Genomic DNA, 26043 nt, shown 5'->3' on the forward strand with positions numbered 1-26043 from the left:
TGAAGGACAGCAGACTGAAGCTGAACTCAGACAAGACGGAGGTCCTCATCCTCGGACCCACCCCATCAGCCTGCGACGACTCCTAGTGGCTCACATTGCTAGGCACTGCCCCAGAACCCAGCGACCACGCGCGCAACCTGGGGGTCATCCTCGACTCCGCCCTCTCCATGACCAAGCAAGTCAATGCCGTCTCTGCGTCCTGCTTCAACACCCTCCGAATGCTCCGCAGGATCTTCAAATGGATCCCCCCGAGACGAGAAAAACCATCACCCAGGCCCTCCTCACCAGCAGACTCGACTACGGGAACGCCCTCTACTCAGGAACAACAACCAAGCTCCTGAGACGACTACAACAAATCCAGAACGCCTCGGCACGACTGATCCTCAACATCCCCCGATGCAGCCACATCACACCCCATCTGAGAGGTCTACACTGGCTCCCCGTCAACAAGAGGATCACCTTCAAACTCCTCATCTACGCACACAAAGCGCTACACAACATCGGACCTACATACCTCAACGACCGACTCAGCTTCCACACCCCCACCCGCAGCCTCCGCTCTGCCAGCCTCGCCCTCGCCTCAGTCCCTCGTATCTGGAATCCACCGCTGGCGGCAGATCCTTCTCCTCCCTCGCCGCCAAGACCTGGAACGCTCTTCCTACCAGCCTACGGACCTGCTGGCCTTCAGAAGACTCCTCAAGACCTGGCTCTTCGATCAGTAGCAGCCCCCCCTCCCCCCAGCGCCTTGAGACCCTCACGGATATATAGCGCGCTTTAGAAATGCAGTGATTGATTGATTGAACAATGACATGCTTTGCTGCTAACTTCTAACAACAGACACTGGCTTAAATTAAAAACACTGCGGGCCAGTTCTCGATTGTTAAAGGGATCCTCAACCGCTTGGCCAGCTTGTACTCCTTTGAACCTTCTTTGGATCGCAGAATTTAGTGGAGGAGCTTAAACATATCTACATATTTTCTCTTCCAGGTTTTTTCCTGTGCCACCAGCATCAAGTGCGCACTCTAGCGGGTTCATAATACCCTTGAAGGGCAGTCTTTTCATTTTTATCTCTTTGCTTTCCAGCTCTTCCTTCACTTCACCTTTTTTCTCTGTGCGCTTTTCTCCATTTTCCTAATTACGTCCCATGCTGTTGGGTTTGTCCATGCTGCCCCTGCTCCCTTCCGTCCTCCTCTCATGCTTACTAGCTGCGCTGCTTGCCACCTCGTCTATACCTACTTCAGCATTGTCCACATAGTTACCCTTCCACAGCTACTCCCTCCCCCCAGTTCCACAACCTGCATCGATACCTGTGGACACCATAACTGGACACATTCCAGTGTCCTGATCCTTGCCTGGCTCCAAGGTCGGTGCCCTGACAGATGCTTGCCACCTCACCAGTGGCGTCTGTGTCTTCGTCTTCGTACCCTGCCATCCTTTGCTTGTCTGTAACATTCTATATAAGAGCACCTTAGCTGGACCCCTCACCCATTCCCTATCCTGTGTCCCCACAGTCTCTTTCACATCTTGCAGCCCACCTTCCTCAAGGTTGTCATCCTCATAATTTCAGCATTGACACCCCATGATGTCCTCTCACCTTGCCCAACTTGGGCCTGCACTCACACTCCCATGTGTTACAGTTGCGCTGACTGACACTCGGCATCTAGAGGAACATCAAAACCTCACCATACCATTCTGCCAACATCACTTGCCAATCAGTCGTCCCAAAGTTGCCAGAGGCCACTTGTGGCCTTTCGGATGGTGGAACCGACAAGCTCATTCATGACCTACTTCTGCCAGCTGCATAGGGTACCCGCGCTGATGTCCGGCGAACTTGCCCTGCCCAGCCATCACTTCACCTCAGTGCATATGAGCTGCCCCCAGCTCTCCAGATTCTGGAAAACCTGTGACCCTCTTCAATATTAAAGAAAGATGACATGTCTGGTGTGCTTGGAGCCCTCACCTTCCTGCCTGCCTGGTCGATATTCTTCTCCATAGCCCATGACCTTTCCCTTTTCTCAGGGTTGCCTCCTGTGTCCCCTTGGGTGCAAACCCATATTCCCATGCACCCCGCCCTGCTGACCTGTCGTACTGCTACACTCGATCTCCCTATGGGCCTCAGTCTCTCACTCTCCCTCGTCCTCCGTCTCACTCCAATCTAGCATGGCCCACACCAAGGCTGTGGCTGGTCTTTAGCCGTCGTTTGGGGTGCCGGTCCACTGCCTCTACTTGTCTGCTGTGAGCATCCCGTTGCTAGGGCTGAACATCTTCTAAAAAAACCCTCTCATCTGCCCTCCCCTACAGATATCTGCTCTCCCACTGGGCCTGGAGCCCTCTGAATCCACTTCCACAGCACCATATTTAAAGCTATATGTATTGCTTTTAAGCATTGCAAAGAGAAGGACCAGCTTACTTTAGATCCAGCTTTATAAGGTATGAGCCGATCAGAACTCTGCGCTCAGTAGGTGAAAATAACCCCGTAATACCAAGGTTCAACAGGTGCAAATGGGGTGGCAGAAGACTTGTGCTCTGCACTGCCAAAAGCATGGAATGAAATGCCCCCTAGTATTAAAGCAATGACCAGTTTATTAGGATTCAGGAAAGCACTAAAAACATGGCATTTTGCCCAGTCTGTTTAATTTGTTAGACCCAATCCCAGTCTACTTTTTAGAGCCAATGCCAAGACACCCCCTAGGTGTTTGCACGCTCACTAACATAACATGCCAAATATATGAGACCCACAGGACAAGCAATACTATGGGTCAAAAAGGAAAAAAAGGAATAGCTATGCGCTCCCTGCCACAAACCACAAGGTCACCTGTACCAAAATGGTGGTAGGGAGCCCAAAAGAAGCCCCTATTATAATGTTTTAGGGCTACATTGGACTCCAAAGAAGCCCAAGACCCAAGATAGAATCGCTGAACTTCTAACTCTCCCAATATCCCCAGGAAGTAGAACTCCCTGCTGTCGGCTGCCACCCCATCCCCCAATGTAGATGTAATGACTGCAGATAACGACCACTATGTGGCAGTAATGTGCAAAATTATACTCTGTAATCTATTGCCCCGCCCTTTCCCATACACTATGATTACATATCTATATCTGTTTTTAGAGCTTTTTCACTTTGTCACATAGCTACATTTAGAAGACACCCTTTTGCTTCATTTGACCAGTGTATAATGTCCTTGAGCCCCCGGGGAGGACAAGTTCAACGAGCGGTAACCAGTGCTTAATTTGTAAAAAAAATTAAGTGCCAGGGATCTCGTCAGTAAGCCACTGCAGCTTGCACCACACATTGCCCCTGCCATGCTGGCAATGATAGTACAAGACAACTACTAACCATCACAATCTTACAGGTTTGCAATTCAGACTATTTTAAGCCCCCAAAACTTGTAAGAATGGCTTGGGTGGCCCATAACAGTAATTTTAAATGTATATTGAAGTAATAAATTAACAGTTGATGTGGTCATCTCTAAGTTAGCCAGACAGTGCCACTTTGTGGCAGAATGTCACAAGAGCCAGTGTTTACAATTATGTACCGGAGCTGAGCACCTGAAAACACCTGCTCAAATTAAGTACTGACAAACATGAGATTGTGGTGCAAGCTGGGTACAGGAGCAAGCAGGTCTCATCACACACTTGATCTGCAGCCACAATATGGGCCAGATTCAGAAAGGTAAACTTACTCTTTTGTGTAAGTTCAAAAATATTTGCTAATCACAAAGGTATTTTACAAGTATTATCTTTATGACTGTGGAGTCCTTGCACAACAAAAGATAGGACAAAAGTGCAATTTTACCTTTGTGAATCAGGCACTATGTCTTTCAACATTCAACAACAGTTATATATAGTTTATTAAAGTAAGCAGAAGGCAATTGCACTCTTAGGGAAATTGTTGCTCTGCCACACAAAACTAAGAATGGAGATAATTCTTCAGATGTCAAACATGCTCCTTAAACAGATGGGCACAGCTCCATTGAAAAGAAGTATTCATTCCTTGTAACCACCAAATATTGTGTCACACTGAACAGTCATTAATGAGCACATATGTGCCTTTCATCCTTCCAACAAAAAAAGTCTAGCCCTTCAACTAGTAAAACGTACTACGACAATTGCTAAACAGGCTTCCTCCATTACATTGGAGCTGTCCCACAGCCTCAAGAAAGCCTTAAGCCTTATATCATGCAATTTACTTGACTGTACATCTTCAAAATCACCTTCAAAAGTGAAAAAAGTCAGTATCCTGGTACACGCCAATGGCAACACCACCTCAGAATTTCATTAAACTGTTTACCCTCATCAACATGGAACAAAGATGCGTGCTGATCTGAAAGATAAATGTGGATCCTCCAAAGTCAGGTACCTTACCATTGAAATTTTGATTGTGAGCACCCTGTTATACAATGGGCATTGTAAATGAGATTGTAGTAAAGGAATAAGTATAGTGCAGACTTATACCAAAATATTGAAGTGAAAAGGAATAATATATAGATTCATAGATAAGTAGCTCCAAAGTCAGAAACTTATAGAATTGTAGTTTGCTGTGGTACACCCACAAATTTTCAGAGTGAAGGATAATAGCATAATGTTGACTGCCGCACTAGTCAAAGATAGCTGTTATTGATACACAACGATATACTTATCTTGATGGATTGCAATTTAGTTCAGTACAAGAGTATCAACTGATCAAAATATTGGCAAGAGGCAGATCAAGACAGACTCCAATTGAGCAGTACAGCTAAAAGAATTTTTTTTGTTATCCACATTCACTGATATTTCTTTAAATTGCACATTACAAGTGTACCTTATTACCTTGCATCTAACATAAGTGTTGGACGGTGGCTTATTGGTAGAGGTAAATGAGCACCTACCACTAGCAATAGGCCACCAACACAATATAAGGTCCAGTCAAGATCTCAATACATTAGCCCCTGTCTCAAACCTCAGTAGCTGGCTGCAAGCTGGAAGGCATAATTTTGGAGGCAGGTGTGTGAAGTATTTAAAAACACCAATACATTAAATAAGTAGGACACAAAAAACACACAAAATATCCATAACCAATTTATAAAAATGGGAATTATTTCTATGATTAGAATGATACCAAATTGACAAAAATCCAATATAGTGAACCAGAGATATGAATTTTTAAAGAATGAACACTTTATACAGCGAAAAACATATAGAGACAATGTGGGACATCTGGTTCCACTTGACCAGGACATAGTCAAAGTTTAAGTCGGACCGTGCTGAAGCCCTGGTCAGACACACTAAGTGGGAGTCCCCGTTCATAATGTTACCTTTATACTTAAAAATTCTTTTAGATGATTTTCTCTCGTTGTCGAACAAGTCTCCTCTTCAGGCTCTGATTCCAGTCCACGATGGCAGCTGGTCTCAGTTCAAGGCCTCAGTGAAATCCTGGAATTCTTGAGCTCTGGAACTTTCATCTGGACGAATGTGAAATCCAGGGCATGTAGTGGTTCGACATCAGCGGCCTGAATCTCGTCGGTACGTTGGTCATCTTATGAAGCTTTTTCCACAAGTTGCCCCAAATGTCTCCAAACTTATGTAACTTCTTCCTGAAGTTCCGCTTGAGAATTCAAAGTGTCCAAAATACAAATCCAAGGTTCTATAATATCTGTGATGGTCCTTGGAAGTATGGGACTACCATTCCCACAATGTGCCTAGCCATATTCCTAAAGGACCTTTGAAAGCACTCCAGGCTGGACACTTCTTGGGGAAGATGGTGCAGGTGAGCTCTGTTAACCTGTTTCTGTCAGGGAGTCCACTCCTTAATCCATCAAGGCAAAGTCCTCAGGTCTGTAGTTCCAAGTTTGCAGCAGGAGCAGTCCTTCAGAGTGCAATCCTTTGGGGTGCAGACCAGGTCTCAAGTATTTATCCAATGTTCTGGGGTGACAAGCACAGGGGCACCCCTGACCAATCAAGTACAGGGTGCCACCCAAAAGCAGGACAACTTCCTCCCTATTGCGGCATATTCTGGTCCCACAAAGCACTGTACTTTAAAATTCAAGATGGAGTATATGTCTCATTAGGAATTAGAGCTGGCTAAGCCATCCTAATGGTCTGGCTCATTTTCCTTAGCACTCCACTTCCAGACCACCTGCATATTCCATTCCTGGGGCTCCCATCTGGCTATGTGGTACGGGAAAAGGGGGAAGGCCTGGCTGGCATTACTTACTGTTTGCTATCTTTGAAGCCCAGTTTGCTTACCCAGCCCTTACCTGTCCTGCCCACTGAAGCTGCAGAGCTCCTCCCACCAGATAACCTCTGTCTCTATGCAAGCCATTTACATCATCAAAGCAGTTTGGCTAAGCCTGTCAAGGGCTGGCCAATCAGGGGAGGATGCTAGACATCTGGAAGATAAATTCAACAGTGGCAACTTGTTGGAATTATCTCTACCAATTTTTAAGTCCTTGAAATATTATTTTCGCTCACTTCTGTCAGTAGTTTCTCTGTATTAAAGTAGTGTAATGTTAGCCTAAGGAGCTAAATGCTACAATAGGGGAAAACGAGATGTGTAGTTTTTCCCTCAGCAGGTCATATAAAACATCTTTTAAAAATGTCCCTGCTTATTTTTCATAGGACCCAGTCCTTGGGACACCTAGGGTAGACCTTCGGGTTGACTTATATGTAAAAATAAAGTAGTTTAATACTTTGGAAGTACCTTTAAGTTCAAAGTCGAATTTGCATATAATTTCAGTTTACAAACAGCTTGCAAAGCAGGGCTGACTTTTAAAATGACAGCAGGCAACACAGCAGTGAAAACTTACGTGCCCCAAATCTGCTGGGCCTCTAAACCTGCATGCCTTACTATATTCTAGGGACTTGCAGGTAGGCTATCAGCGCCAATTGCGATTACACCTACTTACCATATACCTTTTTAATCAGAGCCCTGCCCATGGGCCTGGTTGGCAGAGTACAGGGCACAATTAGAGTCAGTTACCACCATTATCAGCCAAAAATGAGGGTGATCGGGACAAAATGAATGACTTTCTCAATATAAGCCAATTTAAACATGGCCCAAATTTCAGTAGGAATTGTGGCCATGTGTCTAACATGGCGGTGTCCATCCCAGCGAACAATCTTCAATTAAAAAAATTACATCAGAATGGGACTGTAGTAGAATTAACCAAAATAAGACTGTTGCTTGTAAAGGAAGTCAATCATTCAGTTCTGTCATTTAAGGGGGGAGTGTATGAGAGAAGATGATTGAAGGTTGACACCCAAAATGTTAAATACCACTGTCAAGTCACAATGTTTGACTATTTTTTGTAAAGCTCATAACTATCACCCATATATTGTCAGCACAGTAAATCCCAAGCTGATTGGATGGATGTCAAAACAGTTTACAGTGTAAATCATTGGGAGTCAGATTTATCAATTTTCATGCAATGGAGCAAGACATTTTGCTGTGTTGCATTAAGGAGAGAGAGCAGGAATGCACCTCATTTACTACAATATGACTCATTCCTGCTCTCCACCGGCACTGGCACACTGAGTGCTGCAGAGCATAAATGCAGCCACCCTTGTGCAATGGTGCAAGGGTGCCTGCATTACAAGCAGCATTGTTTTTGTGTTGGAAGGTATGCCTTTGAAGCATTTTCCTTTTTCTTCATGTGCTGATGCAGCACACATACAAAGAGAAAATAACAATAAGAACAAAAACAATTCCTCATTATGCCTCTGTTGGGAAGGTGTACCATTTTAATGCATTCCCAAGTTTACAAATTTTTGTAAATCTGGGAATCCCCAAAAATCCATGGGTGGGCGCACAGGAACACCCATACTGCACTCATGTATCGCCTTCCTAACGCAGAGTAATCCAAATCAGTGATTTTCTCTAACTTGCATTACTCTGTATTTACTAAGTCATGCAGACCCACATGAGGTGGCTTTGCACGGCTTAGTAAATCTCACTTAAACCCTTGCACTGCCTTGTGTCACCTTGTAGGTCACAAGACCAACACAAGGGCTCAGTGAATCTGGCTATATGTCTTACTCTCTACCTGCTTTCATAAGAATGAGGGCATTGGGATGGCTCCCGCGTATCCAGAAAGAGTATTCCGATACAATGTGCAGCCTTGAGAGAAAAGCATCGGGCAAGCTTTCATGTTCTCCAGACTCTAACCCAGAGCTGGGCAAGTCTGCAAATTAACATAGAAAGCTGACCCAAAGGTCTGACTTGACTCTAATACCCATAATACGAGCCAGGCAGTCAACGTAAATGGCATGGATATCTTGCAAACAATGATAGGTAAAAATGTTTATAAAGAGTTTTTAAAATCAAAAAAGTGTATTTCGTGAAATTGGAGACATATTTGACTTTTTAAGATAAGACTTTGTCACAGCCAAAGGCCTTGGCGACGAGGCTCCTCTCCATGCTGCCGGACCTGATACATGTTGATCAGTCCAGGTTTATGCCGCCCCGGAGTACTCCACATAATCTATGACGTCTGTCTGTGGTCCTATATATGACAGAAGATGTGAGCAACACCGAAACGGCATTGATGGCACTGGACGCCTCAATGGCCTTCGACAGTATCAAATGGCCTTATTTATTTATGGTTCTTCAGAGATTGGGCTCTGGCCCGATATTCTGTAGCTTGGTACATCTACTGTACGAACAGCCGGTGGCGAGGGTGAGAGTTAATGGAGCTGTGTCACAAGTTTTTCCCCTGCTTAGGGCTACTAGACAGGGGTGTCCTCTGTCCCCCCTCCGTTTTGCCCTGGCCCTAGAGCCACTGGCTCACTGGATTCGGAGAGACAGGTCATTTTGGGGCCTAGAGCTAAATGATGAGTGGGGGGAGTGTATATCCTTCTAAGCGGATGATATTGTGCTCTATAGGGCCAGACCCTACCACTCGATGGCGTAGGCGCTCCACCTGTTTGAACTGTTCGGTACCTACTCGGGCTATACGATCAACTGGGCAAAATGGTTGATTTACCCGCTCTCGGGTCCCCCCCCACGGATCCCGGCGAGGTGTCCAGCCTCAATCGGGGTTAATGGGTTTAAATACTTGGGGGTATACATTACTAGAGATAGGGCGGAGTTCCTTGCAAGAAATCTGGTACGTTCGGGAACCGATGTGAGCCACTGGAGGTCTCTGCCTCTTTTCCTCATGGGATGAGCCGCATTGTTCAAGATGATGGCACTACCAAAGCTCTTATACATACTACAAAATACGCCATACCCGGTGCCTAGTGAGGTTTTCATGCGCATATCTCAGGCACTGCAGACGCTGCTCTAGGAGGGTGGCAACCTAAGAATAGCGCTGCGTAAGCTTACAAGAGGAGTGTGTGATGGGGGCCTGGCCCTCCCAGACATACAACTGTCAATGACTGGGTGTACGCGGCAGGGTCGGAGCTGGCCTACAGAGTAGACAGGTTTGTTATGCCGGGAGGAAACTACGAGCCTCTCCTGTACGCATGAAGACTGCGAAAGGACCTGCCATCGCATACAGGAGTAGTGATTCAGTGCTGGAGGGAGGCCAATAAATTCCTGGGGTGGACGAGATCTCTGACAGGTAAAACCCCGTTGTGGTGTGGAGATCAGCCTGCGGAGGTATCTCGACTGACCTGCTTTAGGGGTTGGAAATTAATCGGTATTGAGTACTTGGGGGACGTATGGAAAGGGGACAAACGCGATCCTTTGATTATCTCAAAAAGGAGCACGACCTTCACGATTCCCAACATTTCCACTACTTACGCCTTACTCATGCTCTACGTTGACACATAAGGGGTGCTACGTCAATCCCGAGTATTCCCTCATGGAAGACAGGGTTATCCTGGATCCCATATTGGAGAAGCCCACTTCCACAATCTATCGTACGCTTATAAATAACATGCTAGATCCACTAATGTCCCTGCGAGAGAGATGGGAGGGTGATATAGGTGCCCTGGAAGATGAGGACTCGCAGGATGCTTTGCAGCACCCCCGCGAAATTGCAATTCGTGCTAGGTTCTGACTGGTGCAGTTAAAAATTCTGCATTGAGTATAAGCCAATCCCCCCTCTGTGTAAGGGATTTCAGGGGGAAGGCACATTCTATCATATCCTATGGGAATGCCCAGAGATAGTGCCCTTTTGGACTAGAGTGGTGGACACAATGGCTGCGGGAGTGGGTTCACTGGTCCCATTGAAGCCCAAGTGGCTACTACTGATGATCAAAGCAGCCACTGACTGGTCAAGACATAACGAGATATGGCTGGCAATCGCAGCCAGGGTGGCGAAACGTAACATAGCCAGCGGCGGGGATCAGGGCCTTACGTAAAAGCATTAACAGTCCTACATATGTCTTTTACAATTTTATACTGTATGGTGAACGTTGTTCTATTATATGCTATATGACCACTGTCCTGAAATGTAGAATTTCATGAACACAGTTAATAAAAAGATTAATTTAAAAAAAGACTGTGTCACTGCCTGGGGTGGCATTCTTAGAAGCGATAGTCCCTTAGCATGATTTTTTAAATATTCATGCCCCACTACCAGCTCTAAAAACTATGCCTTTAGTGAACTAATAGGCAAATCAATATCATGTTATGCTATGTTATGTTAACAGCACTTATAGTGTGCAAAGCTACTCCAAGGAGTGTCCTGGCGCATGCACTGTGGGGTGTTTATATAAATCACAGAAGACTATTTAAAAAGTAGGGTCTTCAGTCTCTTCCTGACAGCCTTTGGGTCAGTTGATTCCAGGCTACAGCCCCCATCCGTGACAGATATCCGCCATCGGTCTTCTGTTGGCAGAACCTGGGGACGCATGCCATTAGCTTGGTAGAAGAATGTAGTTGCCTAGCCGGTGAGTAGAAGCTAAATCTTCCTCTCAAGTAGGCCGGACCATGACCATAGAGGGTGGAGTGAACAATTACCAGGGATTTAAACTACTCGCCTCTCTTTCACCGGCAACCAGTGGAGTTCACGAATGTGCTGCTTGAGGCTCCCCCTTTTAGAGGGATTAAGTAATAATCTGGCTGCTGCATTCTGAATCACCTGAAGTTTATTTAGGACCTGCATATAGTGTGTTGGCATAATTGATGCGTGATGTGATCAAGCCTTGGGTGACAATATTTCTTGCATTAGTAGGGAGCAGCGGTAAGAATTGTTGCAGTGCCTCCAGGATACCAAACATGTTCCCAATAATTTTTTGATCTGAGAGCCAAAACATCGTTTTTTTGTCAAACATATCCCCTAGTTTTTTGTCGGATCACCATGGGGTGATGGCAGGGGGACTCGTCTGGCCAGAAAGAGTGCCAGTACTGCAGGCGGAAATTTCCAAAAAGGAGGATCTCTGTCTTGTCCTCATTACATTTCAGTTGGGCTAGTGCTAGTCAATGAAAAGTTGCGGTCAGCCAGGTTTTGGCGTGGGCACAGCTAGTCTCACTTTTATTACAGGATCAAAGGAGCAGTGTCATCTACAAATGAGATGACTTTGGCTCGGAGTTCATCCGCCTGCTGAATGACAGGAGACACATAGATGTTAAACAACAGGGGTCTCAATTCCGAGCCCTAAGGGACCCTTTTCGCCAGTTCCTGGGGGCCGCCGCAAAGGGCGGGATACAGATTTGCTGGGGTTTGTCCACCAGATAGGATTTAGGCCAATTCCAGTCTGACCCTTCCACACCGATTTCCCAAAGGCTGGCCTGGAGCAGCCCGATAGGTTCCACGTATTGCCTCAGATATTTCAACCAGTGCTGTTTCAGTGCAGTGTGAATATCTGATGCCTGATTGAGCCGTAAGAAGAAGTTCATGCCGTTCCACAAAACAAGATAAGTGATTGTTAACCTGGTTTTCAAGGACCTTGGCCACTGCTGAGAGAAGGGAGATGGGGCAATAGTTAGAAGGTAAAGCAGGATCCAAAGGGGGTTTCTTAAGCAACAGAATAATCATGGCCTGTTTCCAGGCAGAAGGTACCCTGGCTGAGGATAGGAATAAGTTGAGCAATGTATTAACCACTGGGTTAATAGCCTCCGCTGTGCTTGCTAATAGTAATGTGCACTCTATAGTTGGTTGGTATTATAGATGAAGAAATGTTAAGTCTCAAATTTGATGATAAAGGAAAAAGAGGCTCTCTGAAATAAGGTAATTGCCTAGAATCGCACAATTTGGTGAAGCAGAGCAACTAGATTGATCCCCAGTTTCCTGGCTGTGAAATGTATTCAGGATCTCATTCTTACATCAAAGGTTAACACTTTTACTCTAATTCCTTGAGGTCATACATCAGTACAGTGTGTTAAATAAATACATGCTTTACATGTTTTTTTTTTCTTTTTTCTTTTTTCCAGTTCCGGAACCACTTGGTGCGGCCCAGTAAGCCTAGTCGTTCAGAGACCCAGAGCGGGGTGGCCATGGTAAGAGTGTTGTGCCAGCCCATGTTGCGTTGGACAGCGTGCCACAATTGTACCGAGTGATGGGTCGGCCCTGTAAGTGCATGTCTGGCAGGCCTGGAATAGAGTGCTGCTTCGTAATTCCCCCCCGGCAAGAGCCACCCATCCATACCATACCCCGGATCCTTACCATCACAGTAGGTACCTTGGTTAATAGCCGAGCGATGCGCAGCCCAGTAGTACCTACGGATATCTGGTAAGGCTATCCCCCTGTCGTACCACCCCAGCGTCAATTTCAGCAGTGCAATGCGGGGAGCACCGGACCAGAGAAGGTCCCTCTGCGCCGCCTCAATAGCCGCGAAATAGGAAGACGGCACAAGATCCGGGTAATTCTGCAAGGCATACAGGAACCAGGGTAGCGCCATCATTTTAAACAGAGCCGCCCGGCCCAACAGGGAGACCGGGAGCTTCTTCAAGGTGCTGGCATCACGCTTAAGTCGTTGAAGGGCGGGAGCAGATTCCTACCATACATTACGGCCTTGTCCTTGGATATAAAGAGGCCCAAGTATGTGAAGCCCTCAGTGACCACCTTAATGGGACAGCCGAATGGAAGAACAGGGGGCTACCATGCAGGACGTAAAGGAGGGACTTACTCCAGTTGATGCTATATCCGGAGTTCTTGCCGAAGTTAGTGAAAATGTCAAGTGCTCCGATCAAAGACCTCCGGGGCCGGGTGAGGTAAAGGAGGATATCGTCAGCGTACAATGAGATCTTGTCCTCCCAACTGTCTGCCCATCGAAGCCCCTTTAGGAATACATCCTGTCTGATCCAGGCGGCCAATGGCTCAAGAGCAAGAGCAAATAGGAGGGGTGAGAGAGGGCATCCCTGGCGTGTCCCTCTCTCAAGGGAGAAAGCCTCTGAGACCTTGTTGTTCATGACTACCTGGGCGAGTGGGTCCGCGTAAAGGAGCCGCTCCCAAGAAATGAAACTGGGGCCGAACCCCAGTTTGTGAAGAACTGCCATCAAATGCAGCCATTCGAGGGTATCGAAGGTCATCACGGCATCGAGAGATACCACAGCCGCATCCTCGTGTAACGTATGAACCCTCCCCAACACACCGTTGAATCAACGGAGATTCAGTGCCGTGTTGCGGTTGGGCATGAATCCAGATTGGTCTGGGTGGACCAGTGTAGTGAGGGCCGGCTTGAGTCTATTTGCCAGGATTTTTGCTAATATCTTTGGTTCAGCATTTAGTAGGGAGATAGGCCTATACGAAGCACACAACTCCCTTGGCTTCCCCTCTTTAGGAATTGCCACGATCGTGGCCAATCTTTGGTCGCAAGGCAGTATCCCTTTGGACTTACTTTCATCAAACATTCTTTTAAGATAAGGGCTGACCCGGTCGGGTTTGAGCTTGTAGAGCTCAATCGGAAGGCCGTTAGGCCCGAGCGCCTTGCCGGGACGGAGATCCCCGATAGCGCGCTCCACCTCTGTCATGGTGAGTGGCGCCTCCAAGAGGTCACGTTCTGCGTCGGAGAGGGCCGGCATCTTGATGTCCGTCAAGAGTGCCACCGAGTCCTCCTCTGGACGATTAGACCCCCGTTTCTACACTGTCTTGTAATGACGGGCAAATTCAGTGACTATGTCGTGGGGTTCTGAAGTATGGTGCCATCCGCTGTATGAATCTCGGCTACCACTTTACTAGCTTGGTGCTTCTTATCGAGCCAGGCCAGGCGCTTGCCCGCCTTATCTCCCTGGTCATAGATTCTACCCTCCCTGGTGGTAGCCAACTTCTTTGCTGCCTCTGTGACCAGTGCCTGGTACTCAGCGGTTTTCAGGGACAGCCAATGGCGCGCCCCTGGCGTGTCCTCCCTTCACGCTATCTCCTCCAGAGACCCAAGGTCAGCCTCAATCACAGCCAGTTGCGCCTCCCTTTCTTTACGGCGGCCAGCAATCGCTGAGAAGGCCTCCCCTCTGAGGACCGACTTAAAGGCCTCCCATAGTGTAACCGCCGAGTCTACAGAGCCGTCGTTACTATTGAAATAGTTTGCTATCGAGAGGGTGAGTGCCTTACGGAGGTCCTCACTACGGAGATGCCAGACATTGATGGGTGCTACGCATCCCTCCCGCCTATTCCCGACGGTAAGGTGGGCCATAACCGGTGAGTGAGCGGAGATACCTCGTGCCAGGTGTGTTGCGGTACGGACTTCTGTGTCACGATGTAAGGGAGTGAGGATATAGTCCAGGCGGGAGAAAGAGTGGTGCGGCCCCGAAAAGAAAGTGTACTGTGTGTCTATGGGATGAGCCAAACGCCAGACATCTGTGAGGCCAAATGTCTCAAGGAAGTCCCCAAGCCAACTCTGCCCCGAGGCATGTCCCGTGGCGGATGCCTGTCCAATGTCCTGGAGACTACCTCGTTAAAGTCCCCCCCCTATGAACAACTGCCCGTCAGGGAGAGAAAGGAGGAGTGTACCAAGGTCTGTGTAAGCCTGTGTTTGGAGACCCGGTGGGATATATGTGGAGACCAGTGTAAGCCTGCGCCGCTCTCACCTCCCCGAGACTGTGGCAAAGCGACCCTGTGGATCCGTGTCAGTGTGGTCAGGTAGGAAGGGAAAGCCACGGCGGAGAAGGATACCCACCCCCCGGGACCCCATGGTGAAGCCTGAGTGGCCTGTCAAAGAATATCCACACCTATTTAGGGCGTGGCAGGTGTTTCCTAGCAAGTGGGTTTCTTGTAGCATCACAGCATCGGGCATGTATCGCTTGATGAATTGAAGTACCACGGTGCATTTTAGTTTGTCCCCCAGCCCGTTAACATTCCAGCTCAGCAGTTTGAGGCTTTTGTCCCATTTCTTAGCCATTTTCGAATGTCACTGTTAGTTCCGACCCTGGGACCCCTGCACGCCACACAACCTCTTCTAATCCTTCCAAGTGCGACCAAAAGACCAACTCCCTTCCCTACCCAACTCCCCACAACTCCCAACCCCTTTCTCACCCCTCCAGCCCCATCTCCCACCCCCCGTCAGACCCTTGTAACCAACCCTCAGCTCCCCAACCTAGCCCAGCTGGACTCATCTCCCCCTCCAACAGCACCCCCCCCACCCTGCTCCCTGCTCTGTAGGTTTCAAACTACCACTGCCCCAATTAGCAGAGCGCCTTTCGCCCAACCCCGACCCGGGAGTGAGGAAACCGCCCCTCCCGAGGAAACTCCTTCAGGGAAACGTGCGCCGGCCCAAACTCCAGCCGTCACACCGGCACTGCCCCACATCAGTAAGGTCCCTTTAGTCTCGGAGCACCCCCAGCACGGCAACGAAGCCGCAGAGCCACCAGGCAAATGTACAGACCGCCCCTATAACAAAAAAGGTTTGAACACAACACATGCATATTATACATTACAGTTCAGCAGGGTCTGGTCTCATAGTTCTAGTCCTCAGCGTACGGCCGACTCGCGGGAAGGGTCCCCCCGGGGACTGGCCGATCTTGAACGCAATGAACGCTGGCTCTGTGTGTCCCCCTCCGATCTGTCCGCCGCGGACCCAGGGGACGCAGCCCGGTTCTCCCTCCATGAGCCGTGTTCTTGCTGTGCCCATTCGGCAGGAGCTGCTGTATCAAGCCAATTTTGGGCCTCCGCTGGCGATGTGAAGAACAGAGACTTACCCCCCGCGATGACCTTCAGCTTGGCCGGGAAGAACATCATATATTTTATGCCTCTCTCTCGGAGCGCCGCCTTAACTCCCAGAAAGGAACGTCTTTCCTGCTGGACATGCAATGTGAAGTCAGGGAAAAACCGGATTGTGGCTCCTTCATACTGTAGATCACCCTGCTGCCTTGCCGCCTGGAGGATGGCATCGCGGTCTCTGTAGTTCAATATTTTTGCAATGATTGTCCTGGGTGGCGCCCCCGGCTTGGGCCTGGGTACCGGAGCACGATGAGCCCGCTCGATTGTGAAGATCTTGGACAGCCTTTTCGGCTGCAGGTGCTGAAGGATCAGGTCCTCTAGGAAAAGTTCCACGCTGTGCCCCTCCGTTTCCTCCGGCACACCCACCACGCGAATGTTGCTTCTCTGGGCCATCCCTTCCTGATCCTCGAGCCGGAGGGCCATTTGGCGGTGCTGGTGCACAAGGTCGTTGATCCGACCTTAGAGTCGCTTCTCCGCCGCTTGCAGTGCTTTGACGTCCGTCGCGTTTGCTTTAGATCTCTCCGTGGTTTTACCCAGGTCTGTTCTTAGTAGATTGACTTCAATGGAGATCTTATCCATTTTTGTCTCTAGGTTGGTGCCCAGAGCCTGGATAATAGTAAGCAACACGAAGTGCCCAAACCACAGTGACTCAATACGATTTTTTGATATAGGGTAAGAAACAATTTATTATCGCTACCCTAGACACCATTATTTTGTGTCAATCATTTTCTGTTTTTTATATTTTAAAAAAATTGCTGACAGAAAAAAGACATTGATTACAAATATTTACAAGGCTAAACAAACTTTAGCAAACATTAAAGGCAAAGACTATTTACACATTTCGAAACCATTATGACATACATTGGAAAGTATTCTCACATTGGAAAGTATTCTCACATCAGACATTATTGAAAAAATAATACAATTTTTTTTATCACAAACAACAAAAAACTTGCAAACACTGAATGAGAGAAACTAGGGGTTGGGAGGATAAAATATAAGTAATTAAATGACTTATATATGTTTTAATGCTGGACCAGCCGGTCCTAGCTTTTATACAACAATGATACTTTGTATCTCCCAACCAACACTGCCGACGCGTTTCTAGACCAGACTGGAGTCACTGGTCTGTCATCAGGGCTGTGTGTATCTTGTATCTGTAGGATACAAAAGCAATGTTTTGCTTAGTCTAATGTGTGGGCTCCTTATTACCATGAAGTAGCTATAATGACGGTGTGGGCTACATACCAAGGCTGCTCAGTGTAGAATTTCAGAGGGGGTCTTTTGGAGGTCCGTTTAAATGAATAACGTGGCCAAGCAGAGAAGCCTAGAAAGATTTCAAGGATGTTTTTTAAGTGAGTGATTCATTGAATGTATCGATAGCTAAAACAGTTTAGGGAAGTGAAAGCGTACCTTTTACTTTAGGTAGTGCCGAGTGCTGGCAGGATCCATTAGCAGCGGCGTAACCATCAATTTGGATTCTGGGATATGAGAAAGATTGACATTCAGGGGCTTAGCGGCGTGCAAATTGTATTTAACACTCGCTTGGAGAATTCGAAGAGAGATTGCCTACCTTGGTTTGATCTCTCATTTGCACATGAATGGGGCTGTTGATTTCAGCGTTCTAAAGGGAAAAACAAAGCGCAACCTTAGTGGGATGTTTTTACTAGTTCAGCGCTAAACAAGCGCGTGTTAGTGCAAGTTGGGCAAATACCTGTGGCTGGAGCTGCTGCTCTGTACTGCAAGATTCGAATTTCTCTCAATAAAGATGGCCGCCGCTGTTTCCTGTTTGTTATATGCCAAAACTGTACCGATGCATTGTGGGGCATGTAGTCCCATAAATCGCATTTGCTTAAAATTGGTCGCTGGGCATATCGTTGGCAACCCCGTATCGTAGTTTAAAGGTCGTGGGTACTTCCCTTCCAAATATTTAATGTATTATGTATTTAAGACAAACGAATAACTGGGCTAAGATGTGCTAGCGTTTTAGGTGGCTTCTCTGGGCCGGTGACCTGTTCTCATGAGATAGAGGACCAAGACCAGCGGGCAAACCAGGGATGTCTAACCGGTGCAAATCAGGACAGATGTAATTAAATATGCGCTATCTCAGACAGGTTATTCAAACCAGTCTGTGCACTGTTAAATTTTAAAATCAGATACGCTTCTTTTGGTAACAGAACGCGCTCAACGTCGTGGCATTTTGACCTAGAATTTATGGTGTACAGAACAGACCATTTAAATTCTTGTTCATTGTGCGACTTCTCGCAAAAATGCTCCACCATTGGAGCAGACATCACCTTTTTCTTAATTTGCGATCGGTGCTGGCTTATTCTTTGGTTGACTTGCTGACTGGTTTTTCCGATGTAAATTAATTGGCACGGACATAGAATCATGTACATAACGTTCTTTGTTCTGCAATTAGAACATTCTTTGTGCTTCCACTTGGTCGCATGGTGTACAAAGCCTGGATGGCGGCCATTATGGAAGTAAGGGATGGCTCCTTTTGGCCCGCCTGGTCCTCAAACGCCGCACCTGGCTGACCTTGGCTCAGCGGCACAGCATATTTGTCCAGCTTATTGGTCTGGGTGTTGGCTCCCCCTTTAGGCCTCATGGTAAAAGAGTCGTCTCTCCTGTGTCCCACCCGGCTGACCGCACTCAGCTGAAGGACCGCCCGAGGGCCGTGTGGGGCACTAGCGTGATCATCCTCACCCCGCAGCGCCTGCCCTCTCCCTCAGCCGGGAGGGCCCCACGAGCCGCACTTACTCGAACCTGTGGCTGTGTGGTCACCTCTGCCAGGCCCAGCCTCTCCAGCCGCCGTCCGCTACGTTCTGGGTCGCCTCACCGCATCCGCCACCAGCACAGCCCACCACAGCAGTAGCCCTGCACTGCGCGATTCGGCCCTCGGGGGCCAGCAACAAGGCTGCCAGTGTGGGTTTGTTCAGGTCGCACTTCTCCGGCCTCTCACGACTCTCCGGCCCCGAGTTCCTGACCCGGTGTGCTTCAGCACCCCGCCGGATTCACCCCTTCTCTCTTCCTGCCGAGGATGTGTATGCCCAGGGCCTGCAGCCCAGGATTCTGCTGTACGGGGTTCCACTGCAGGGGCCACCTAATTTGTCCAGGCTTTAATTCAGCCCTCCACCAGTGCCGTGGGCCCACTCCCGCACCAGGGGCGCTTGCACTGACCTTCGGGCCCCCGGTGCACGTTTCACAGCTCCGCTCTGTCAGGCCCGGCTTCCAAGGAATCGCGGCAAAATGGCGCCACTGCTTCACTGCACTCGGTCCTCATTGCTCCCGGGGATCTGCTTGCCCCCCCTCTCCGCTGGATTCAGGGCCCCCTTGATGGTCCGGTGAGCCTCAGCCCAGGCGTCGCTCAGGCAACCGGCCCCCAGGCCAATCGGCGGTCCAATGCGCGAGCCCCGCGACCAGGCCCCAAGCCAGGGCCTCAGGTCCGTCGGCGCCCGGCCTCAGGGCTCCAGGCGGCACCACCCCAGCAGCCGCGAAGACAGAAAGGACCACGACTCTGACACTGTGCGGCCTCCGGCTCCGCCAACGGCACCAATCGGGAGCACTCCACAACAGGGCGCCGGGGCGCAGATGGGAAGGCGCCCCGGTGAGGATATTTGTCGGATATTGCAGGGACAGTGTCAGCCGCGGTGGAGCCCGGGTCTTAGGCGGCCATTGTCGTCGGCGCCTGGCCACGCCCCCTCCCATGCTTTACATGTTAAATCAACTTCAAACAAGAAGACTTTCTGGAAAATGGTGAATAAATTAAGAGGGAAAAAGCAGACAGTATCTGATATCTCAGCTCATTTTTGTCTCGAGGTTTGAAGAGGATCTTAAGCTAAGCCAAAACGAGGAATCTTGCCTGAACCGGGCTTGAGTCTTGTATGACTCGCCTACCTCTTCCCCAAATTACCTCGATTCTAACAGGAAGGAAACAAAAATGTCAGTTATTATGATCTGAATCTTAAATCGAAAGAGGGCCACGTGAGATGAAGCATTTTCTGAACAATGTGCACATTATAAAACTAGTTTTCTGCTGCACAGGTAACAGGTGGGAACCTGAGAGAGCTAGCAAGATGTGATCACACCTGGTTAAACCTGACAGCACATGGGCAGCTGCATTATGCATTTGCTGATGTACTGCCATCAGATAGACATTTAAGTAGGGATGGGATTTCACCAACTTCACTCAAATTACACAAAACTCCATAAAATTTCCTTCCTGGTATCTTGTGAAAATGTAACCTAGGAGAATACCGTGAGCTAAAAAGAGAAATAAGACAGAGGCAGGAGACTGGTTCAAGGAGAAATGTGTCTCTGCTGCAACGTTCTTGTATTCATAGTGCCTCATTTATAAGGTGTTGACGTAGGGGAGCACCGCAAGGAATCTTGCTTAGCTGCTGTACGTCAAAACAAAAGGACAAGAATGCGCCATTTCTTTTTTTTTTGAAAAACCTTTATTGTAGCATTCAATATAAATACAAGCATGGGCCTACAACCGCAGGGGCCGGCCGCTAAACAAAATTAAGACCCCCTATATCACAGTACGACACAGCTCATCAGACGACAACCCTGCGGTACGGCAGCGAATCAGGATATAGCTTGTATTAGAATGCACAACTGAGTCCCAGGATGAGACAGAGGTTCCATTTTATATTATTTAAGAAAGGATCAGGTACCATACAATCAAACAGAAGAATACGGGGGACAGGGCAAGAAACAGGATATGCACGTAAGAACCGCTATAATGGAACATTGGCGCCAAAGCATATGGATCGATGCAAACGACAATACAATATACATTTAATGTTGAGCGCCAGTTCTCAGGGCCTGCCCACCCGGGAATCAGGATATCATAAAAAGCATGAGCACTAAATACAAATACACGGTAAGAATCTGAATGATTCACAAGCTATACTGATCCTTTAAGGAAGAGAAAGGGAAGGAAAGAAAAAGGCCATAGAAATAAAAAAAGGCAAAATAAAAAACCATTTACAACCCCCCACCCTGCACCCCTGCAAATGGCTACAGCCTAACCCCACTAGCAGCGTGCCTGTCGCCCCTAAAATAACTAAAACCCTGAAGGTAGGAAAAAGAGTGGAGGAGGGCTTATCCGTTTGGGCTCCCAGCCCCTTTAGTCCCCCCGCCAGAAACAGACACCCCCTATCACTAAAAGACCAACGTATGACAACACTTATAGAAAAAATTAGGGGGTACCGTAATACACCGCCCAGCCTTTTAGATCAAACAGTTGCAGATCGAACACCCATAAAAGCCACTCCAACCCGTCCCGACCTAGTTGATCTTAACCTTGGCCCTGCCGAATCAGCACACGAACCCCCCCCCAGCGAGACCCAAAGGCACACAAAGGAGTAATAGAGGAGAAGGGAGTCATCAAGAATCAATCTATGGCGACTCGTAGGCAGTGAGTCCACAAGAACTTCAGACGCAGAAGAACTCTCCCTCCTAGATGGACAGTCCCAAAGTATCTTGCCCAGGAGTCGTAAAGTCACCAAGAAAGGAGAAGACGACCACAAAATGAATGGAAAGTCAAGAACAAACGTCTCCGGGAGGGGAATGCCTTTCGATACCTCCAAAGTCGATAGTGGTGGAAGGTTCGGCAATACACTGACGACCTCGGGAACACCTTCCTCCAGGGCACCATCCGATGGTATCAATACTTGCTTCCTCACGGGGTTCTCACACAGAGTCAAAATGGCCGTGGTTTGAATGGCTGCAGATTGCTGTTCCAACAGTAAGGCTGGGTCCGGTTCCACCAGGAGCATCTCAGATAGGCGTGTGTCCAATTTGCACAATAAGACATCCACATGAGAATGAAACGCCCTAATTTCTGCCAATATTGACCTCAGCGACGGCTCAAGCACCTTGCGATCCATAATCTCACACCCGACACCAATCACAATCACCTCCCCGGGTGAATCTGGCTTCCTCAGGGGGGACAAACAGGATCACGAACGTGCAGATGGGGAGGGTGACCAGTCTTTATTTGCAGCCACGGTCAACCCGGTTAAGGCCGCAGGCCAGAGACCCCGACCTACCGAACCCCGACCTACCGAACCCCGGCGGGCCCAAGACCGGGTCCGCGGGACGGGGACCCCCACCCGCTGCCAACAGCAAGCAGAGTCACTCCTCCATCGATGCTGAGCAATAGAAACGATCGCCGCCAAATTCGGGCTTAAACAAAGCCTCCACTCCGATTGACCAGACCCAGCCTGGGTCTCCCGGCCGATGTTGTTGCACTGCAGCCCGGCTGTGAAAGTACTCGAGGCCCCGGCTTCACTGCTGGAGTAGGCCACAATCTTCAACTCGATGTAACTTCGTCAAACCAGCCGATAAAAGTTCCCGGATTTCACCATCGGAGTGCGGAACAGTTCATGTACACAGAGGCTACGCGTAAAATCAGGATAATATACAGGATATTGCGGCGGGATACGGAGGTCGGCGGAGCCGGGAGCCTAAGCAGCCATCTAGTTTGCTGACGTAGCTCCTCCCAAGAATGCGCCATTTCTATATTATATGGTGCATGCCTGTCCTTTTCCCCAGCGCTGGTGCACAATAGGCTGCCGTGCAACAACGCAGGCACCCTTGCACCATGGTGCAAGAGTGCCTGCATTGCAGGGCTGATTGATTTTGTGCAGGAAGGGACATTTTCCTGCACAAAATCAATCAATTCAGGCGACTTCCTCTTTCTAAGTGTGCACATAGAAAAAGGAAAAAACGAGGAGAAATGAAAACATTTCTCCTCGTTGCGATTTCCAAATGCCACCCATGCGGTGGCTTAGATTCCGATGCATCCCCAGGTTTATTATTTCTCATAAATCAGGGAATGTGCCAGAATCCATGGGTGTGATTCAGAAAAGGGGGTGGTGATGAACAGAGTGTCTAAATTAAGCAGACCACTCTTACCCAGTCCAAAGATCAGGGCTTGATCCATCACCGTTATTTAGCTCACTGCCCCATCCCAGCTCAGAACCTGGCTATATGCAAATTAGTCTGTCCCTGGCCCAGTGCATCATGGGAACAGGGCAGACCAAACTACCAAGCCAATTCTTCACCAGAAAGGAGACAAGCTACCGGGGACCGGTTTCTGGCATTTCAGCCTCGTCGGCCCGGCTTGCTTGAATCCTGATGGAGCAGTGAGCAAGGGACTCATGTCTGAGTATACCCTTCCACGCTTATGGTGGACAAAATGATTCAGAAAAGGGGGTGGTGATGAACAGAGTTTCTGAATTAAGCAGACCACTCTTACCCAGTCCAAAGATCAGGGCTTGATCCATCACCGTTATTTAGCTCACTGCCCCATCCCAGCTCAGAACCTGGCTATATGCAAATTAGTCTGTCCCTGGCCCAGTGCATCATGGGAACAGGGCAGACCAAACTACCAAGCCAATTCTTCACCAGAAAGGAGACAAGCTACCGGGGACCGGTTTCTGGCATTTCAGCCTCGTTGGCCCGGCTTGCTTGAATCCTGATGGAGCAGTGAGCAAGGGACTCATATCTGAGTATACCCTTCCACGCTTATGGTGGACAAACTGATTCAGAAAAGGGGGTGGTGATGAACAGAGTGTCTGAATTAAGCAGACCACTCTTACCCAGTCCAAAGATCAGGGCTTGATCCATCACCGTTATTTAGCTCACTGCCCCATCCCAGCTCAGAACCTGGCTATATGCAAATTAGTCTGTCCCTGGCCCAGTGCCTCATGGGAACAGGGCAGACCAAACTACCAAGCCAATTCTTCACCAGAAAGGAGACAAGCTACCGGGGACCGGTTTCTGGCATTTCAGCCTCGTCGGCCCGGCTTGCTTGAATCCTGATGGAGCAGTGAGCAAGGGACTCATGTCTGAGTATACCCTTCCACGCTTATGGTGGACAAAATGATTCAGAAAAGGGGGTGGTGATGAACAGAGTGTCTGAATTAAGCAGACCACTCTTACCCAGTCCAAAGATCAGGGCTTGATCCATCACCGTTATTTAGCTCACTGCCCCATCCCAGCTCAGAACCTGGCTATATGCAAATTAGTCTGTCCCTGGCCCAGTGCATCATGGGAACAGGGCAGACCAAACTACCAAGCCAATTCCTCACCAGAAAGGAGACAAGCTACCGGGGACCGGTTTCTGGCATTTCAGCCTCGTCGGCCCGGCTTGCTTGAATCCTGATGGAGCAGTGAGCAAGGGACTCATGTCTGAGTATACCCTTCCACGCTTATGGTGGACAAAATGATTCAGAAAAGGGGGTGGTGATGAACAGAGTGTCTGAATTAAGCAGACCACTCTTACCCAGTCCAAAGATCAGGGCTTGATCCATCACCGTTATTTAGCTCACTGCCCCATCCCAGCTCAGAACCTGGCTATATGCAAATTAGTCTGTCCCTGGCCCAGTGCATCATGGGAACAGGGCAGACCAAACTACCAAGCCAATTCTTCACCAGAAAGGAGACAAGCTACCGGGGACCGGTTTCTTGCATTTCAGCCTCGTCGGCCCGGCTTGCTTGAATCCTGATGGAGCAGTGAGCAAGGGACTCATGTCTGAGTATACCCTTCCACGCTTATGGTGGACAAAATGATTCAGAAAAGGGGGTGGTGATGAACAGAGTGTCTGAATTAAGCAGACCACTCTTACCCAGTCCAAAGATCAGGGCTTGATCCATCACCGTTATTTAGCTCACTGCCCCATCCCAGCTCAGAACCTGGCTATATGCAAATTAGTCTGTCCCTGGCCCAGTGCATCATGGGAACAGGGCAGACCAAACTACCAAGCCAATTCTTCACCAGAAAGGAGACAAGCTACCGGGGACCGGTTTCTGGCATTTCAGCCTCGTCGGCCCGGCTTGCTTGAATCCTGATGGAGCAGTGAGCAAGGGACTCATGTCTGAGTATACCCTTCCACGCTTATGGTGGACAAAATGATTCAGAAAAGGGGGTGGTGATGAACAGAGTGTCTGAATTAAGCAGACCTCTCTTACCCAGTCCAAAGATCAGGGCTTGATCCATCACCGTTATTTAGCTCACTGCCCCATCCCAGCTCAGAACCTGGCTATATGCAAATGCATTGTCTAGCTGATTTAGAGACAATCAAAACAACTATTAATTCTAAAATCAATATACATTCAAAATGAATATTACCTGCCACCCAAGCCATTCTTGTAGGTTCGGGGACCTGAAATAGTCTGAATTGTCACACTTTTAGGATTGTGAATGTTAGTACTAATTGGCAGGACGGGCAGAAGCAATGTATGGCACAAGGTGCAGTGGCCCCCTGACGAGAGCCATGGCACTTTTGTTTGGAAATTAAGCACTGAGGCAGTGTATACAAATATGGTAGCTCATGCTTTTGGGATTCATGGTGTTGCAGTTCATTGCTAGTTTTCCCCCAAAGAGAACGTGCTGTGATCTCTTAAAGATAAGGATTGTAAGTTGCCAGTGAACCGTATAGCGAGTTTAGGGAAAGGGTGCCATAGTGCAGTATTAGGAACTAAGGGGCATATTATCAAGAACGGCGTTAAAAATGATCGCTGGTTTAGCAGCAGAAAACTGCAGATAAAGCGTCGATAATGGGCTTGATAATATGCCCTTGAGAATTCCAATAGAAGTCCATGTTCTGGTGTGAACATGGGCTTCTGTTGGAATTCGCCAGGGCATATTATCAAGGCCACTATCGCCGCTAAAGCAGCAGTTTTCTGGCGCTAAACCGGGGACAATTTTAACGCCGTTCTTGATAATATGCCCCTATATGAAAATAATAATTCACCGTTCTAGGCATATCATTTGGAAAAAAACATCCCCAGCTTGCACTCATGTATCGGTTAAGTGGGCTGGTGCTGAATAGGGTTTGATTAGGAATTCAAAACTGAATATGCAGAAAAAACACTGCCTTGATATGTTCAACAGAGGTTCATCTAACCTTCGAATCCTGAAGCCAATTTCTTACAGGAACATTTTCAGAAGGGCTAAAACAGCTATTTTGGCTATATGTCAATTCGCCATCTGTGAATCATAAAT

The sequence above is a fragment of the Lissotriton helveticus genome, chromosome 3_1 (assembly GCF_964261635.1).
Source record: "Lissotriton helveticus chromosome 3_1, aLisHel1.1, whole genome shotgun sequence".
In the NCBI taxonomy this organism is placed as follows: domain Eukaryota; kingdom Metazoa; phylum Chordata; class Amphibia; order Caudata; family Salamandridae; genus Lissotriton; species Lissotriton helveticus.